The following is an 18,291-nucleotide window of genomic DNA, read 5'->3' as shown; positions in this document are numbered from 1 at the left end:
CCCACCCCCCCGACACACACCTCTCCGGCAAGATTAAGTGTCCCTACTTATTGACAAATGGGGCGAAGTCCAAAAGCTTCCTAAAAGTAATTTGTTACAAAGTCCAACAAGAAACTAAAGATTGTGTGTGTGTGTGTTTTGTGTGTGTATACCAGGCTTGGAATTTCACCATTCTGGAGGCAAGGCCACTTGGCTTTCAGTTGGGCATATTTGGTGGGGGGCACAAAGGCCACATGTCAGGGCACCAAGGCCAAAGTTAATACAGTAGTAGGCTATACAAATTATCAAAGTTGTATTCACTGCAGTAGACCTGCATCACTGTATGAAACATTACAAAAACATGAAACATGACATATTACATATAACTGCACATCTGATCATCTAATATCTATAGATATCTAGGCTATATTTAACATTTATTTTATATTTGGCCTGTTATGAAATCATGTATTGAACAATTTAAGCACAGCTCAGCAAATAGCCTAGATAGTACAGCGGCTAAGGCCAGATTTTTACCTGAATCGTTCAGTTTTTGCAGAAAGCACGAAACTTGGTACAGGTATAGTACTACCCCTAGTGATCAAAATTTGAAATGGACCCCAACACATAGCGCCCCCTAGTGGCCCCTATCTTCACTTCAAATATGGCCACTAAAATATGCCCTTTTTTTCTACATTTATAATGCTATGCTGCTTTTAACACATGATATGACGTGTCTATAGCCATCTTTCAGCATTATGAAATATATGAGACAATCATGCATAATTAAAATGGCAGACATGTTGGATTTTAAGTAGCCATGCATTCTGACACCGAAAAAAACTATGTCAAAAACTGGGGTGTGCGTTTAGGCTATGTGTGAAGTTTCGACTGTGACTAAACCCTGCACTTGCCTGGGCTCAATCCTTCTAATTTGCCCCCTAGAGGCTGTCATGCTAGCAAGGAGGCTAAAAACCATGGATGCTAGCGTCTGTCAAGTCTCTTAAAGAAACATATGCTGCCTTTTGGGAAATTAGCTATTTTGTCTTCTATAAATTAGTTCATACACCCAGTCATAGTTAGATAAATTAGTACATAACCCAGTCCAGCACATCCTACTGTTAGCCTAATTCAATTGAGGTGGGTGGGGCCAATTAGCATATGCTAAAGTTTTTAAGGCTTATAGTAATTGTTTGAAAAGGCTTATAGTGATTGTTTGAAAAGGTCTATTTTGTTTTATTGTAGTTTAACATTTTGCATCCCATGATTATGCCTGTCAATGAAGCTAATTTAAATACGTAATGCCTTATGACAGTGTTTCTCAAACTTTTTTTCTGGGGACCCACTTTTTAAAAATGACAGACTATCGCGACATCAACTCGTGACTGTGGTAACTAGATCAGTTGTTCTCAAACTTTTTCTTTCATTACCCACTTTGATCAAGGGGGCATTCTCGAGCCCCACCTGTCCCTCATCGCTCTAAGAAAGTGGTAGGTCAAGCTTAAAATTGTCAAATTTATTGAAATAATGACAAGTTCTAAATATATCCTCTTCAACAAAGTTAAAATCAGCTGGTGCTGCAGATATAATCATAAACTAGATGTACCGCATAGCGGTACAAAATATGACCGCCGCTCAGTCCTGTACATCCATTCTGCGAAAATAAATCATATTAATGAATTTGTCTCCATCTTCTACTCCATCCCCCACTCTTGAAACTTTTGTGTATGCTTGTTTGGAATGTGTGTTTGCACACATTCCGCACACAAAGTAGCATACTGGCGCTGCAAAGGTGAATAGATTTGTTTCTGGGTAGGGCAGTTCATCACAGTCCATCCATTGCAACTGGACTGATGAAAGGTACACCTGTAGGCTACATTGTATTTGGGAAAAGCAGAAGGTAGCAGCATAATGTATTTATTTATTTATTATTAAACAAAACAATCCCTGTCAGTTCCATGCAGTTTTCAACAGCTATCAAGAAGAGAGGTCATGTCATGGATTTTTGTGAATGTTTCTTCTTCTACATATGCATAAGTTTAGTCATCTAGTTCAAATGATATTCAGCTTTATTGTCAATGCACAAATTAAATACCAGTAGTCTAAAACAAAATGCCGTTTTACCCAGTGGTGCAAATAACTGACATGTCCAAAAGGGCCTTCATGAAATGCGTTGCGAGACTGTTCATACACATTTTAACGGGCAAAGTTGAAGAGCTACTGTCCGTTATTGTTTGTGCAAATAATATGCTGATTCATGTTCCCTTGCATTTTGCAACTATGAGGTCCATGGTTAAGCTCAATCTTTTGACGCAATCTTTTGATTTTCACCCAGCCTAGTCCATGGTAGGCGCCCGATAGAAATATTGTTTAATTTTGCGATTGAGATATCCATGCACTGGCGCCCCCCCTGCGACGTGTTCGCCCCCTGGTTTTAGAGCTATTCTAAATGCAAAAATGCATAGAGGGAGTTATGACAAAACCGTGACTGTTAACAAACTATAAGCTATAAGGTAGGCCCTATGCTAGGCCTATTACACAACACAAATTGTCACTATAGGCTATGCTGGCGACCCAAATAAAATCTCCTTTGGAACCAATGGCTTACACCTTACAGTATCAAGCTGTCACCTCTTAGCGAAAAGTAATAGTTTTGCATATCGGTAGTAATACATTTCACGTAGCTGTGTGAATCACGGAAAGGGCGAATGAAGTAGACACTTCTAAATGGAACCCAACCCACTGTACAGTAGCTCAAGGTCTGTGGCTAAAGCAGCCATAATGAAAGCGTTATCATTGTTTGGATACTTCACACACACGTGTTTTTTAATCGCATAGACTACAACTACCAAGCTGGAATCAAAGCACCTCGACTCCCCTCTCACACCCTAAACACGCACTTCGAACAAACAAAAAGCGCCTCAGTCTCACGGAATAGCCATAGGCAAAACTGTATCTGACCGGTGTAACGTTGGTACTAAATCATCCATCGCAAAGAATTATTTTTGTAGCACATGCAACAAATATGTGTAGGTACAGCCATGCCCTGAATACATCTCAACGTGCGCTCTAAAACATCTGGTTTGATGATGTAGATCATCACGGGTGCGTTAATAAATCTACATTGCGGCGAGTTGACACAAATTATTCACTTTGACGAATTTATGTAGTTTCAGTTACTTTACTTTGAGCCATGCTCTTCCTTACTTGAATCACCTTTGAAAATAGAGGATTGAAGTAGCCTATATGGGTGTTTGGGAATGAACGTTGACTCAGCTGCTTTTTGAGACCTTAAGCAGAAATGTCCCAGCCCGGTGTTTAGGATGCATCATAGACAGGTTATCTTTCAGGTAGCCTATATATTTTCCATTAAAAAACCATCACGTAGCGAACGTGTTGTGGCTAACTCACTTAGCTCCTGTTAGTAGCCTAGGTTATGGTCATAAGCAAATGAGATGACAGTCGAAAGATACAATTAGTGCTGTTATCGATTTGCTTGGTAGCCTATAAAGGCATTTATGGTTTTCTACAAATACATCAATAATCAAATTGGCCTCCATCACTCAACCATGTTAACGGTAACATTATTTTACCTACGTTCTGCTATTGATAGGATTAACGTAGCCTACCTGCAGTAAAAAACAAGCATGTCCGATAAACATTCTCAGATTTATTTCGGCTTCAAGAGGAAATGGGAATTACATGTCATGCAGAAATCATCCTACCCTTAGACGTTCTCTGCGGTAAACTACTGTAGCCTACAGTCTTGTCCTTGTAGGAAGCGTAGTGTCTTTCCAACCAACTTTAGATTAACTTCCAACAAAATTACGTCTCACTGCAATGATGCGCCATCTAGTGGACAAACGACTACTTATCGCCAATACTGGAAATGCAGCCATGATGATGATGATGAATATTTATTTTGGCTTTCTTTTAATCCTACTGAATTTGTAATTATGTATCGGCCGTTCTAATACCGATAGTATGTGGGTGCCTGTGTGTGTGTGTGCATGTGTATATGTGTGCACCACCATCTACAGGCCAATGAGTGTACAGTCACTAAATGTACACATAACTTAATTGTTTAGACCCCCCCATGGATGAAATTCTACGAAACTTGGCATACCCCCAGAGAATGTCAGGTTAATCATACACATAAAATTTGGTGCAGTTCTGAACGTCTTTACTGAAGAGAGGGGCGATTAAAGCAGAATGATATTGCATTTTCATTTTTTACCGGGGGTGGGGGGGTGCAAATCACATATGAGTGATTATGGGCTAGGTTGATGTGGGCCCTTGAGACCAACATACCATAAAAATTTCTTCATCCTCGGTGCCACGGTTCAGGTAGTTATTTGGGAAAAATTGCATTTTTTGGGTTTCAGGGGGCCCAGCGCGGAGGGGAAGTGGCCCCCGGGGACCAAACAAAATTTTTCCGTAAAAGTCTAGTGGGGCTACATACCCACCAAATTTCATGTGCCCCTGTGTTTCGGTGCCCCGGGTATCGTTGACCAAAATTTCAGGAAGTAGATGACGAAAAAAAACAAAAAAACAATCCCTATATGACCGCTTCGCTAGCTTCGCTAGCGGCGGTCATAATAAATACATAACACACATATTTCTGTTTTTCAGCAACATATTAGGAAGTATAGGCCATTTTACAGCATTGTACAATATATTCAATGAAATACCAACATGCTGCATTAAATGGATCCATAATCCAGTCATACTGAGCACTACTGGTTGGGAAATATTTTTGAAATAAACTTTGCAGGGATGTGATGTAGGCCTACTGTTTAATACATGGGATCACAAGATGCCTCCCAATCAGACGTTTTGCGATTTCGGACAGAAATCCACTGTCTAGGAGCTCAGTGATGGCCATGTCCACATCTGGGAGCAGATCCCCCAGACTTGGGAGGTATTGAAAAAAAGGAGACCATTCCGTATGGGAAATAATGTATTTTCTTTAAAATATTCATATAAAATACAGTGTGCATACAGTGACCATACAGTGACCATAAAAAGAGGTGTGTCTGATGAGTCCTATATAGGGTAACTATTCTGCATTGGTTTGGAGTCACTAGGTCACATGGCTTTGGAGGTATTGAAAAAAGGAGACCGTTTCTTATGGGAAATAACATATTTTCATTAAAATATTCATATAAAATACAGTGTGCATACAGTGGCAATAAGAAGAGGTGTGTCTGATGAGTCCCATATAGGATAACTATTCTGCATTGGTTTGGAGTCACTAGGTCACATGGCTTAGGAGGTATTGAAAAAAAGGAATCTGTTTCTTATAGGAAATAATGTATTTTCTTTAAAATTATAAGTATAAAATACAGTGTGCATACAGTGACCATAAAAAGAGGTGTGTCTGATGAGTCCCATATAGGATAACTATTCTGCATTGGTTTGGAGTCACTAGGTCACATGGCTTGGGAGGTATTGAAAAAAAGGAGACTGTTTCTTATATGAAATAATGTATTTTCTTAAAAAAAAAATAATATAAAATACAGTGTGCATACAGTCGCTATAAAAAGAGGTGTGTCTGATGAGTCCCATATAGGATAACTATTCTGCATTGGTTTGGAGTCCCAAGGTCACATGACTTGGGAGGTATTGAAAAAAGGATACCATTACTGATGGCAAATAATGTATTTTCTTTAAAATATTCATATAAAATACAGTGTGCATACAGTGACCATAAAAAGAGGTGTGTCTGATGAGTCCTATATAGGATAACTATTCTGCATTGGTTTGGAGTCACTAGGTCATATGGCTTGGAAGGTATTGAAAAAAAGGAGTCTGTTTCTTATAGGAAATAATGTATTTTCATTAAAATATTCAGATCAAATATAGTGTGCATACAGTGGCAATAAAAAGAGGTGTGTCTGATGAGTCCCATATAGGATAACTATTCTGCATTGGTTTGGAGTCACTAGGTCACATGATGTCAAAGCTATTGACAAAAAAGACTATGAAGGTAATTCAGAAGGTACTTTATAGACGGTCCCTAAGTAGGTCGGCTGGGAGCAAGTAGACAGGTCATCTGTTTGTACATTGTCTGCAAACATGGGGTGAAACCGGCTGCATTAAAAAAAATGAATATCTGTCGAATATCCGAATATCAAATATCAAACTAACTTCACCTCGGTTTCATGTGATACTTGTTATGTCTGTGTGATGAGTAGGCTACTTTGCGAGTAGTTCAACTGAGAAGAATGGCTGAATTTGGACGCACTTTCTTTCTTGCGCTGTCACTTTCTCCACTGCGTAATTTGCGCTGTGAATGCTAAGATTGTTTTGACAGGCCATAGGCTAAATATATATCGCTATTAGTAGGGCGCAAAGCAGAATATTTAAAGAAGGGGGCACCAAGGCCACCGTGGCCTGTAAACCTCTGATTTTCAAAGGGGCATCACAGACAACGCACGGACAACGCCGTGAAATTCCTATATAGTAAAACAACAGTCCCAGTGTTTTCACTCCCAACACTGTAAGCCCTTCCGTGTTCTCATCCTGTGTTTTTGATATGGTCTCGAAGCGTCCGCGGCCATGTTTTGTTTGTGGCAGCTCTTTTGCATCATTCAGACTCAGTATATCACTTCCTTTGTACAAACTCATCCTTTAGAGCCAGTTTCTTGCTGTCAGCATTTCCTGATAATGAGCGGATTTTGATGAGAAGCCCTTTTCCTCCTCGGCAGATGCTCATGTTTTTCCTCTGGTGAATATCCACCACATCAAACACAGGGAAGTGAAGGAAATCATCTTTCCCTAGTCCGGGACAGCAGGACTGAATATATCTTGGCACAAAACAGCATTACAACATAGCACTAAGGACCTAAATGTAGTATGTTGCCGTAGAAATTAGCTACTTACAGATGATACATTTATTAGCTTAATCATTCGTCAGTTAGTGATTGAAGACAACAAAAGGATATGATGTACAGTACTAATGGTATGATAAGGCAATGCCACATGCTTCTCTAGTGTGATTTATTCTTGCATTTAATACTGTAATATTGCTAACTCAATAGCCATCATACATTTCTCCATGACTGGAAATAGCCTCTCATGAGGCACAAAATGGTATGGAGACCCTGTCCATAATGTTACTTTTCATAATGATGTGATGTTCAATATATCCAAAACACAATCCAAAACTAAAGACATTAAATGTATTGGTACAGTAGTATCCCTCATAACAATTGTCATTGAGGTCCCAATATGAGGCCTGCAAAGTACATATAAATATTCCAAACTTTTCCATTTGAGAATGATGGAGTCTACCGTGCTCTTGGGCACTTTCAATTCTGCAGAGATGTTCTTGTATCTTTCCCCAGATCTGAGTCTTCACACAACCCTGTCTCGCAGGTCTGCGGAAAATTATCTCGACCCTCATGGCTTGGTTTTCACTCTGACATGCATCATCAACTGTGAGACCTTATAAAGAGATGTGTGGCTCTCCTACTAATGTCCAGTGAATTCATTTAGGCACAGGTGGACTCCGATCAAGTTGTTGAAGCATCTCAAGGACCATTGATAGAAGTAGGATGCACCAGAGCTCAATTGCAAGCATCATAACAAAGGATCTGAATAAATACTTATGTAAATTAAATATTTCAGTCTTTTATTTTTTTTTCATAAATTTACGGAACACTCCGAACACCTGCTTTTTTGTCGAGTTCTGGAGCTTTGTCTGTACATTGATGAACAGAATCCATTTTAAGATGAGTCTAAAACATAACAAAATGTGGAAAACTTGAAGGGGTCTGAAAACTTTCCGGTTGCACTGTATGTGTATGTACAATATATATATATATATATATATATATATATATATATATTAGGGCTGTCAAAAAAACTATCTAATTAATTACATACTCTGTGATTAATTAATCTAAATTAATCGCATATATAATTTTTGCTGTGAAAGTATTTTAAATATTTAAATTCAAATGAATCATTGAATAATCAGCATTAGTGACATTAAAGTTCAAAAACTCTTTTATTATTATTTTCACTGTTCAAATAATGGCCATAATAATCTATGATAAAACCTAATATGCTGAGAAAATAAATTCAAAAGTGCTTCAGATATAACCTAGGGGACACAATGAAAATAAATTAACACTCCCCTCAATGTCAACACTTATTTATTTGCATTGATGTGCGACTATAGAGTTGATGAACTCCGGTGATATGCAAATTCCTTGCTGCAGACATTGCAGAGGACTTTATTTTCAACACTTTATTTTTATCAACACCACCAGGCCGTTTTTTAAAAGTAAATGTTCCAATCAATGATCCAGGCAGCACGTTTTCTTCTCTCTCCTTCATTTTACAGTCTAATTTTTACTGACTAGAACGGCTCAGGGTCAAAGGTCATACGGAATCGATTAATCTGCACTAATTTTTTTAATCAGTTATTTTTTCTCAAATGAATTAATCGAAATGAATCAGTTATTTTGACAGCCCTAATATATATATATATATATATACATGGAAGAAAGCAATATATATGCAGAACTGAATGTCAGTTAATTAAGAGGCAAACCTTTGCAAACGGCATTAGTAAATAAGTTACCGTTTTTTTTTTTTTTTATTATTTTTACCTTTTTCTTAAAATAAATACTGTCTTAATTTTTGTTAGGTTTACTAACTAATGTTTATGAAGGGAGGTACTGTAAAATGTTACTGTCTCTGCCTTAACAGGGGATGACGTGAGAGGTAATCCTGTGCTCTGAATGTATTTGGAATAGGGCTCGGGTGGATCGGTCTGTGTGTTTAATTGAATCAAATCAAACTGATTTGTTTACTGAGTTACCTCAATGAGGCGGTGATGCGAACCACAGAGACAGCTGTGCGCTTTTCTCGGAAACAAGCTATTTAAAGTTTAAAACCTGATTTGTTGTGATTTTTTCATCTAACATGCCATTCGTTTTTAGCTTGTTGTGTGGCCTTTACCCAGACAGGACAAGCTTAGATGAATGCTTACATTTATTTTTTAAGGTCAGACGTGGTTGTTGTTTAACAACATACATTTTCTTTGTTGTTTGAAATACCTACAATACATTGTGCAACCTTGATAAGGATAGTGTCACTGACATTCTGGCAGTTGTGGAATCATACCCTAGCATTATAGGTAATAAATGAGACAAACAGGAATTACTGTGTGATAGGATGTTCACACTTTTTTATCTTTTCATATTTACTGCTTTTTTGCTGGTTATGTGTTTGTTGCTTTGGGGATATATTCAAGGACTTGCGCAGGAGTGAATCTATCCATGGGTGACACTTGGGTCCAGCCTTGGCTCATAAATTCTGCCTCATCGACGCAGATGGGCTCAGGGCATCAGCAGTCTGGCCGGACTGGGTGTTGATCTGATCTGCCAGGCATGTGTTGGGCGAGGTGAGCTGGACAGTCCTCCAGACTGCCACACCTTAATGCAGCCCTAACAGTTCTTTTTTTTATTGTCTTTCCAGAGTGCTACTTGAATTTTCCCACATTCTGTGCCAGAACTTTATTGATCACTGTCCCTTTATCACAACTGAGGGCATACATCCTGCAAATATATGGGGATGTTCTGAAAAAGAAAGATATTTGCTTCAGGGCTACTCTGCCTTCTTGCTAAACACAATTTGCCTTTCCTAATACCAAATTGCTCTGTAAAATTTTCATTCATTGTTTAGAATGTACAGCAAAGTACAGATAATTTGCAAATACAGAATGTGGACTAGAAACCAACCTAATTCACAATTGGGGCTTTGATGCACTCAGGCAACGCATCTGACTTTTACACCTCCGCCCACTTTCCCAAAATGCAATTTTGTTGCCATCCTTGCAGGCCTATTTTATCAGCGGTGGTCGTTACTTGTTTTATTTGCTCGCACACATCAGATGGCATGTGAAACAGAAACTCACTGGCTGCCCAGCATTGTTGTCCAATTTGTAATGGAGAAATTGTCTGGTACAAATCCCCCCCCCCCCCCCCCCACACACACACACACACACACACACACACCCCCGTTTGACAAGATTCTCCGCATTTCAAATTACGCATTGATTTCAGGCTCACTAAGACTTAACCCTGGAATGAGGGATCTATCTTGTAGCTGTAGTCAATCGCCACATTAATTACTGCTGAAAATGTCAATGGCCGTTACCGGATAGGTGTGGATGAGCTCTCGGACGGGCTCTAGGCAGACGGACGTTCTGCCCATTGAGCAATGACATGTGCTCCGTTGATTTAGCCTTGTTTAGCCAGTGGACTTCATCCCCCTACTCTGCACATTATGGCCAGGTCATCTTAAAGCAGGGTGTTACTGACAGTGGTTGGCTTCCCATAGATTTGCAGATCGATCAATATCTGCCTGTTTCTGCATGTGGCTTTCTGGAGGAGCAAGTTATACCACCTGTGGCTCAACGTCATTGATCAGTCACAGATGTTGATGTACATGATGAAGACCTCAGTCACTGTTGATGTGTCTGATCTGGCCTATGGAGGCCTTAGAAACAGCTGTGAACAAAATCAATCTTTAAAGCACACTCAACTGTCATGCCTAATGTAATTCACATTCATTGCACACATTTTTACGTTTTTTGTCATTATACATTGTGCCTTATAATCTATCTATAGTATATTGGCAATTGCTTTAGAGGGCTTTGCATAGCTAAACCACAGAGTTATTGCCTTTAAAATGCTAGCCCCAATTCTGTTATTAGACACCGGGACCATCAGGCAGAAAAAGAGCTATAGCCTACTCATTAAACATCAGGATTAAGGCTAGCTACACAAGCTAACAGGAGCAGAGAGGCTAATGTGTAGTGAGTGCTGAGGTAACGCTTAATGTGACTCAGCATGTCTAACGATTATGCGGGCTACAGAGAGGGGGCTGGGTAGACTGATTTAGAGGTAATTGGATTGCTCCTCTAAAGTCCCCGGGGGAAGGAGAAGCTGTGTTGAAATTCAGTCACGAACCCAACATTCCTGTCAGATCCCAGGAGACTGTGCTCCATCACCAGGTCTTGAAAATTATCTCTCTCCCTCTCTCTCTTTCTCTCTCTCTCTCAGTGGATTTGGTCATACCTGCGATTCTGTGGGCTCTCAAACCTGACATTTAAAGAAGCTTTAAAAAGCTCTTTTGTGAACATGTGATTAAAAGGCAAAGCAACAATTTTTTTTTCCCATTCAGTTTTTTTATGGCAACATATGACATTCAGGAACACTTAAAGGTTCCCTTGGCACTGGCAGGCAGACTCAGCCATTGTCATTCTAACAGGATCTGTTGCAGTCGCTCTCTCTTCAGGCCCTCTAATGAGTCCTTGCCTGCACTGGCTCCAGCAGACAGGTGGTCTCTGGATTGCCGGAGTCCATCTCCCTCACCAGCTCCTCTTTGTACTCCGCCACAGACAGACACACACACTCACACACACACACACACACACACTCACACACGCACACACACACACACACACACACGGGGGTGTTGCACGTCACTGATGGGCTTTGGCTAGTTGTGCCGCGCCGTGCCGCGCCCCGCTCTGTCCCACCGGGGCTTCCGTCCGGCTGTCCGTGCTCATCTGTGCTCAGACACGCGGGCCCCGGCAGCTGAATCATTTATGAAGTAACACGCCAAAACGGGGAGGCCGTCATGAAACCGGGATTTATGGGCTCTACGGCCAGCTCAATGCCAGCGCGGTCCGCCACCTCTATTTTTGAAGCTTTATCACCTACCGCCCACAGCCGCCCGCACCGCATCCGATTTTTATTGGGCCCCTCTCACTGCTCACTCAGAGCTGTGGACAGAATACATTGGCAAAGATTTGCCCATTTTGTTTTTGCGAGAGGATGGAGAAAGCCTGCAACCAAATGCTGCTTGATGCTGGTATAGACACACAGGGTGAAAATTGTCTTGTCCACACACACCTTCCTTAATAGATATCCATGATGAAGGCTGTTTGGGTTTTAATGAAGAGCCAGACATCCCCCCTCCTTCCCCCTTTACCTCTCTCCCCTACCACACAGTCACTAGATTTGAACACGATTAGCAAATGGAAAATTAGATTCAACATGCGGAGGACACATGCTGGCTCACTTAGGATGCTGCCGGCATAGGAGCTGGATAACACGCATTACGATGAGGCAGGGAAGGCTCACCATGTGCTGACGCCAAATCTGGTGGTAGGAAACCATTTGTAGGGTTGTCGTGCACGCTCAATTAGTGATAGATGCTGAAGACTTTCTTTTCTGTTAATTCCCGAGACAAAACAGCAGTCATCCATTTTTCTTCATTCACTGGCTGTCGTCTGTGGCAGACGTCTTCATTAGGAAGACAAAAATTGGAACAAAACAAACGTGCTCATTTGGTTTTGGAAGGCTGGATTATTGCTGTTGTTGTTGAGTTTCCATTTTAATCACTGCGATCATTGTTTCACATCTTGCATTATGCTTGCATTGGGAAGTGCTCTCTGTATGGGACAAGGGTGGTACCAGAGTAAAGTAACACACACACACACACACACACACACACACACACAGACACAAACCACTCTATTAACGCACACACACTGAGAACCACTAGCAGACCCATTTGATTAGAGTCCAGTATGAGGTTATTGATCGAACTGGAGTGGGAGCATTGATGAAACTCCAGTAAGGTTATTGATCAGGCTGATGAAACTCTGGTGGGGTTATTGAGCTGTGTTTGATAAATTGGCTGAATGGCCCCGGCAGTGTGGTGACCAGCCATCACAGCGACCCAAGCCCAAAACCAATAGCCTCACACAGACCAGACTCTGAGCTGGTCAAGGGGGTTGAACAAAGCAGCAAGCCAGCGTGCCTCCGTCCTTAGATGTAGCTCACAGCGTGTGGTGAACTGAATCAAGCAGAGTTTTTTTTCTTCTTTTTTTTAAATGGCAGTCTGAGCTACCTCCTGTCCATAATGACATTCTCGTCATTTTGTTCTCTAAGCACATTATAAGGAAACAGATGAAAAGGGCAGATACTTAACAAGGACATTCTGCTCGGAGCTCAGAGCAATGCATCTGGTAGAGCAGCTAGCCAGTGCGGAGTGGGGGCTTAATGAAATGTCGCTTGGTGGATGAGTCTAACTTGTGTTAGACTACAATTCTGGAGCTTTTGGTACCTTGCTTAAATCACAGAATATAATGAGTGTTATCTGTATTTCCATTCAAACTTCAGAGTACTTTGCGGTCATAAAAATAGGGGAGGGGAAAATAAATAAAACTGTAATGAAATCTTGTCAGTTGCTTTTATAGGTAAGAAGGAGATGGAGGACTGACATTAGAAAAAAACAAACAGAACAAATAAACAAAGGAAGCAAATGGAAACACATGCTTGGTTGTTTTTCACTAAAGCCTGGTCTGGAGAATGGCAGCAGTCTGTGCTGAGTGAGGGGCCTGAACTGATGGTTGCAGCTGTGGGCTGGGGAGGGGAGCTGAGGAAGGGAATGGGTGAGTAAGTGAACAAATGAGTGGGTGGGTGGGATGGGGGGAGTGAGGAAGTGTAAGTGAGAGTCATATTTCAGACTGGGTCTCCACCGGCTCGTCTCCAAGGACCCCTCCTCTGTGACAGCTAGAGAGAGAGAGGAGCACTAATGAACTTCGCCTCCTAATGAGGCTCGCCTGGCAACGGTGACCATGGCAACGTTGCACTGTTACTAACGCATGCTCCTTTGCATTCTTGCGTTCACACATTTCGTTCTTTGGGTTCTCTCTCACTCTCTATGAAACGAAAAGAAAAGAAAAAAATCACAGTAAACGGTCATCTTTTTTCCAATCATACAGGGTTATTGTATAGGGAACTGATTATGGATTTTACACTTCAGTTATCGTCTGGGGCTGATAATTAAAATCACCCATGCGGGAAAGATTGGAAAAGCTAATCATTTTGGGGAAATAAGTGAATTCTCATTTTAATTATTGAGTTGGACTCATAAGACCCAGTGTCTACAGTTTTAATTCAAGGCCTCAGAAAACTGCATCTCAACTCCCTCTCAATCTTCTTAGAACACATATTACAATGTTTATATTGTTTATGATTGTTGTCCTGCACACAGCTACCAGGTAGTAATGTAAACACCATCCATATGTAGACCATTTCCATCACGTGCAGTGCTATTTACCTCAGACAGAGGTCTTTTCCACAGCAGGCATCTCCTTTAAAGGCTGGATTCCTTTGAAGATTGATCTGTCCTCCAGAGGCTTGCTGGAGCAGGCTGGAGGCTGATGGCTATGGGGGAGTATTTTTAGCAGAGGAGGTGCTGAGACGCCTGGACCAAAGCCCAGGCTTTCAGTCTTGGGGAGGAGAGTCTGGATAGTCAGTTGTGGTTGTGTATGTGGGTGTGTGTGTGTGTGTGTATCTCTGTGTGTGTGTGTATGTCTGTGTCTGTGTCTATGTGGATGAGTGTGTGTGTAAGTGTATGTTTCTGATCTGTTGGTGACATGCCATCATCTGCTGTTAGAGCAACCCCTCCCAGGTTAGTGTGTTGTAGTGTGTTCAGGACTGCTTTTCTAGTTTGTGTGTTACATTCGTATATGTTGTGTTGTGTTATATTGGGTTGGGTTGGGTTGTGTTGTGTTGGTGCACTGTGGTCCTTGTCAGTCCATGGGATATTTATGTGCTATTGTCAATGCTGAGTGGTACTGTGAGAAGCATACAGAGCCCAGCCCATCCATTTTCTAGAGTGCTCTCAAACGCCATGAAGCCCTTCCAAATGCACACTGGCACGCATTCATCTAAATTAACTTAATATTCAGAACTCTGGGGAGGATGCATGTGAGAAAGTATAGATAAATGTTTTGTAATGCACAAAAAGTCCCTTCAGTGCTGGGAGTATGTTTTCTGTTTTTTGTTTTGTTTGTTGTTGTGTTGTTTTTTAAAGCAAGAATACGTCATAGCCAAATCCGCTATCGGCTAAAAGCTTTTAGCTAATTAGCTGCATGCTCTTGTTGTTAGCCCGAGCCTCCCTCAGTCAACACACCATGGAGAACGTGAGCAGAAATATTTACACGCATGTTGCACGCCACGGTCATCTTGACTTGCGAGCCATGTGTCAGATCCCTGTGGGTGCTTGTGTCTGAGTGACATGGGGGAGTGGGAGGAGAGTGACACATCCTCCCACGCGAGAGACACACATCCTCACACGCTCATGTCTTCCCTGGAGACCGATGGCTGGAGTGGACGGTGCAGTGAGTGGCTCAAGTGGGAGCGTGGTGGTGGGCGTTAGATGTGAGAGCTGATGGAACGGCACGGGCCCAGGGACTGCAAGGAAACGCCAATGATGCCACAGACAGAGCACTGGCTCGGTATTCTGACAGATATTTCTAGTCAGGCCAGGCTGATTGATTATTGTTTTGTATTGTTTTCTCCATTACCTAGCCTCTTTCGTTAGCTTGGTTTTTGATGTATTCACCACAGCACAAATTAATTATGTATACATGTCTTGTTGGGAAGCATGTACACATACATGATAAGAGGAGGCATTGGCTGTACAGTTACAGCGTTGTAACTGAGGCTATGACTGTGCAGTTACAAGATCAACAGTCTGTAATAGAAACAACATGCCTTGCATAGAGAGCATGGTTGATGTGGGGAAATGTCTGGCTGGAGCTATGCTATCTGTGCAATTTGGGGTTAGGACAAGTGTGCTCACAAATAAATCACTTAATGAGATCAAATGTGGCATATGTCAAAAATGATGACTGATTTATTGCATATTTTATAAGTGAAACCTTTATTGAAAAAACTTCATTATAAAAAATATACCTCACTGAAAAAAAAAATCAGGACTTGATTATCTTGTCGCAGTTTTTCTTTCCAAACTTTCTCCAGTTTACTAGACACCCCAACTGAACAGTAAATAAGTCAGACTTAAAAGACTTGACAGCCTCCTCCTGATACCCCCTTAGCCCTGATGCTCCCACTGGAGTGAGAAGCCTCCTCCGGCAGCTCGTCGTCCTCCGCTCTGAGAGACAGCTGTTTACTTAAAGCCAAACACCACGCTGGGCAAGAGTGCCACTCGAGTCGCTCCTCACTCGCATTACCGACAGCTTCGCCAGCGGGCAGCAGCCGGGGGCTAAAAGAGGGCCCTCCTCACAAGCGCGGGTGCTGAGAGGGCACAATTGAGGCTGGCCACGGCTAAGTGAACGCACCCACTCATCTTCTCAACGCCTGATCAGGTATCAGGAGGGGCTGACGTGGTGGTGTAAACTGCTGTACAGTCACTGCTTAAGCCAGCGCGGTGCTGCTCTAATGGGAATAACAAGAGGAGTCTGATTTAAAAGTGGTGTTATGGACCCCGCTCATAAGGAGGTGGTGTGAGGTCAGGAATGACACGGTCAGATGTTTCTTGGCCGTAGATAAGTGGTAAGGGACAGCTGGGGGTGGACTCCTGTTGCAAGTGTAGATTATGGGTGGGTGTACTGGTTTCAGTTTAATTTAGTCTTTCACTGGATGTGTCTGCTGTGTCTAATTATTTAATGTAGTCATGAGCAGGAGCATTGGGCACTCCAAAATTCTGGGTGGCACAATTAGAGCGGGGAGCATGAGATCCTCTTTAGGGCAAACAAAAAGACATATTCAGAGACTTTTGAAGGATTATTTTAAAACCGAAAGATATGAAAAGCCAGGGTGGGCACATTCCCAACTACAGTAGCTTCTATAGACACAGCTTCGCTGCTCATGAGCAGTATATTAAATGTTTTAAACAAGCAAGCTAACAATATTGTAACAGACTAGCTAATTGAGTAACTAGCTTTAAATGAATGTATGCATTTATATCTCATTTCATCACTCTGCTCTGGTGCAGCTGCAATTTAAAGTACAGGTGCCCTCATCACGTACTTTCATAACTTCCTCTCAGAGTGACGTCTCACTCCATAACCTCTTCCCTGACAGCCCAGATGCTCTGGCCCATAGCCTCCAGCACATTTGCATGTCACTCCACGTCCGGCTGTTCATTCTAAACGTGATGGGTGGACAGGTGAGCCCGCACCCCAACCTCCCCCCTCCCCTCACTCCATTCATCTGTCTCCGAGAGTGTTGCCGGTGGGGGAGGGGGGGTGGGTGGTTTTGGCTTCCCTCAGCAGGAGGAGATAAACTCTCTAATATGAGATCAACCCGCCGACACTCATCATCCCATTAACCTTTCCAGGTGGGCTCTGCCAGAGCAGCCGCAATGGCCTAGCTTGGCCTTTTCCCAGTGATGCCGGCACCGACGCCTTGCCTTGCTGCTGTCAAATCTGCACCAAGTGTTTTTTTTTTTCTGGCCCTGGGAAAGGGCAGATCTTGGGCACCTGATGGCTCATTACCATAGGGATGGTGGTGGCCCCCACTGTGGGCAGCGCAGAACAAGGGAGCGGGGCGTGTGAACGCCGGCAATCTCCTCGTGTTTCTCCGGCTCCCTGCCAAATTGGACAGGATTGTGACGGAACAACCGTGGGCGCAAAAAAATGATGGCCATTGCAAGAGCCGCTCTCCCACATCATGTTCAATTTCTGTTCCATTGTAAGAGCACCTTTTCACAGCAGAAACGGTTTTTCTGTGGAAGTGGAGTTCATCTTTTAATATTTCTGTGTTATGTCCAGAGGTCATAATGAAATACTGTGTGCAGCACTGCACTGGGGTGCTGTTTCTGAATGGGAAGTTGATGATGTGGTCGGCACAAACAGAGGGAGAAAAACAGACTCCTTTTTCCACCTCCTTCTTTCCAAATTGTCTTTGTAATCGAGATGAGACTTTTGATGTGGGATCTGTGCTCAGCTCGCCCATGTGTGAGAAAGCATAATAAGTCTCCGCCTCTGCCAGGCTTTACAATGGAGAATCATTCATGTTGACACAAGAACACAAACAAAAATATCCAGTTCTCTTCTGGGGGGTTGGGGGGGGGGTGGAGACGGTATATGGTTATCTGGGATGGAAGGGATGGTAGGGAATGAGACAGAAAGGCTCCCCAAAGTGGGGAAAAAAATCATACATTTTCATGATTTTATTTCTTGCTGATGCCTGGATACAATGCAGCTTTAGCATTTTGGGAGATTTAATTCTCAATGCAGATGCCTAAACGAATGGCATAATTATGAACGGCTATATTTGTATATGTTTGGGGTTTTGTTGCTGGGGAAAGAAGGCGCAAAAGGCAGGAGCATTTTGAGGTCAACTGCCTCTGTAGCCATAAAAGCCAGGCCTAATGGATTGGTGACTGTCCCACTCAGTGGAGATGATCAATAACGCAATAACAATTTGCCATCCTCTGTGTGTCTCTCTTTCCTTCCCTCCCCAT

At 42.2% G+C, this 18,291-nt stretch overlaps 1 protein-coding gene across 1 annotated transcript in view; it reads left to right on the top strand.

The window, feature by feature from the left end:
• The window catches only part of LOC143100252 (voltage-dependent calcium channel subunit alpha-2/delta-1), a 112,434-nt gene that overhangs the window by 23,867 nt on the left and 70,276 nt on the right, over positions 1-18,291 (top strand). The gene's annotated exons all lie outside the window — the stretch shown is intronic.

This window comes from Alosa pseudoharengus, unplaced genomic scaffold (genome assembly GCF_046254945.1).
Source record: "Alosa pseudoharengus isolate Yale_2024_CS ecotype anadromous, Long Island Sound unplaced genomic scaffold, YU_APseudo_1.1 YU_APseudo_1.1_scf_10, whole genome shotgun sequence".
Lineage (NCBI taxonomy): Eukaryota > Metazoa > Chordata > Actinopteri > Clupeiformes > Clupeidae > Alosa > Alosa pseudoharengus.
Note: the sequence above shows the minus strand (reverse complement) of the source record. Positions and strands in the feature narration are given on the sequence as shown.